Here is a 2,346-nt window from a genome sequence, read left to right as displayed (position 1 = left end):
CACCATCTCCTTTCACTATTTATCCCCAACCGCCTGCCAACCAGGCCATGGCAAAGGCCCCCAGTCCCAGCTCTGAGCATGATAGCTGGCTGTGCTAGCTCTTGCCTAAGTCTCCCAGGCTTGGTTTTCTCATTCAGGCATTGTCTGTGCTGTAGCCCCATCTGTCCACTCAGCACCCAACCCTGTCACCTCCAGCCCTGTCTGCACTCCCAACTCTCAGCTCTTTTTTTTTTTTTTTTTTTTTTTGTGAACAGGGTCCCACTCTGTTACCCAGGCTGGAGTGCAGTGGCGCAATCACAGCTCACTGCAGCCTTGACCTCCCAGGCTCAGGTGATCCTCTCACCTCAGCCTCCTGAGTAGCTGGGACCACAGGCGTGTGCCACCACGCCCAGCTAATTGTTGTATTATTTAACATAGGGATCTCCCTATGTTGCTCAGGCTGGTCTTGAACTCCTGGGCTCAAGCGATCCTCCCACCTCAGCCTCTCAAAGTGCTGGGATTACAGGCTTGAGCCACTGTGCCCGGCCCCCAACTCTTTCACTCCAGTCCTCTCTACTTGGCCCCCGTACTGTTACTGTCATAACAAATGGGCACAAACTTGGCAACTTAAAACAACACAAATGCATTATTTCATATATCATCCTGGTCAGAAATCCAGGATGGCTCCGCCGGCCCTCAGCTCTGGGTTTCACAGGGTGTCAGCCACCCGAGCTCTCATTGGGAGGCTCTGGGAAGAAGCTGCTTTCAAGCTCATTCAGATTTTAAGCAGAATTGAGTTCCTGGGCTTGTGGGACTGAGGTCCCCACGTTCTCACTGGCTGTCAGCTGGGGGCCACTCACGCTTCCACGCTTAGCTCCCAGAGGCCTCTCTCCAGTTACTGCAGGTGGACCTGACATCCCAGAGCCACAGCCCAGTATCATGGCGGGACTCTGACTTCCCCTTGTGTCCCATCTCTGGTATGCCTTCCTCTTCTGGCAGAGACAGTCCTCTGCTTTGAAGGGCTCATGTGATTAGACTGGACCTACCGGGACAATATATTTACAGTTTTCAGGAATTATGGGGTGACCATCTTTGGGGGACCACTATCTAGCCCCACTCAGGTCCTTCCCGTGTCATCTCCAGCCTCGACTCTGTGGTGTCCACACCCACCTATCCTTGTCTTCATCTTCTCATTCTCTGACTCCCCCCTGATGGACAGACTCCATCTCCAACTTGCTATTTCTCTCTCTTTGTCCCTCTATCTGACCCTCCCTGCTCACCACCTCAAACTCCCTCACTTCCAGGCCTGATGCCATGTCCAAACTTGGAAGCTCAGAGAGCTTGCCTGTGGTGGTCTGTCCACTTTGTCCTTCCTCAGAGCATTTCCTGTCCCCTCTGAGAATCCTCCGTCATGACCCATCAAGGAGAAAGCTGATCTGATCCTCCCTAGTGCTGAGTCCCATCTAGGACCCAGACACAGCATGTACTCTCTCCCTTGAAGCCCAAGCTGAGCACTGGATCACCCCATAGACTCACACACTCAGGAACCCAACAGTGAGTACAATGAATACAAGTCAACTTTTTTTTTTTTTTTTTGAGACTGTCTCGCTCTGTCATCCAGGCTGGAGTGCAGTGGCATGATCTCAGCTCACTGCAGTCTCTGCCACCACCCAAGTTCAAGTGATTCTCATGCCTCAGCCTCCCAAGTAGCTGGGACTACAGGTGCTCACCACCACGCCCAGCTAATTTTTGTATTTTTAATAGAGACGGGGTTTTTCCATGTTGGTCAGGCTGGTCTCGAACTCCCAACCTCAGGTGATCTGCCCGCCTCAGCCTCTCAAAGTGCTGGGATTACAGGCATGAGCCACCACGCCCGTCCAAGTTTGGCTGCTTCTAAGGCCTCTCTCCTTGGCTTGAGGATGGCTGCTTTCTCACTGTATCCTCACATTGTGTCTTTTTGTTTTTTTTGTTTTTGAGACAGAGTCTCACACTCTGTCACCCAGGCTGGATGGAGTGCAGTGGCGTGATCTCCACCTTCCAAGTTCAAGAGATTCTTCTATCTCAGCCTCCCAAGTAGCTGGGACTACATGCACGCGCTGTCATGCCTGGCTAATTTTTGTATTTTTTAGTAGAGACAGGGTTTCACTATATTGGCCAGGCTGGTCTTGAACTCCTAACCTCGTGATCCACCCACCTCGGCCTCCCAAAGTGCTGGGATGACAGGCGTGAGCCACTGCACCTGGCCCACATTGGCTTTTATTTGCAATTCTAGAATAGGGCAGTACCTCATTCTATAAAGTAAAATGAGTGTTCCCATGAGCTGAGCAGAGAAGGGTTGTTTACGATCTCGGTTCACTGCAATCTCTA

Source organism: Gorilla gorilla, chromosome 20 (genome assembly GCF_029281585.2).
Source record: "Gorilla gorilla gorilla isolate KB3781 chromosome 20, NHGRI_mGorGor1-v2.1_pri, whole genome shotgun sequence".
Taxonomy (NCBI): domain Eukaryota; kingdom Metazoa; phylum Chordata; class Mammalia; order Primates; family Hominidae; genus Gorilla; species Gorilla gorilla.
The sequence above is the reverse complement of the archived record's forward strand: the minus strand, read 5'-3'. Positions refer to the sequence as shown.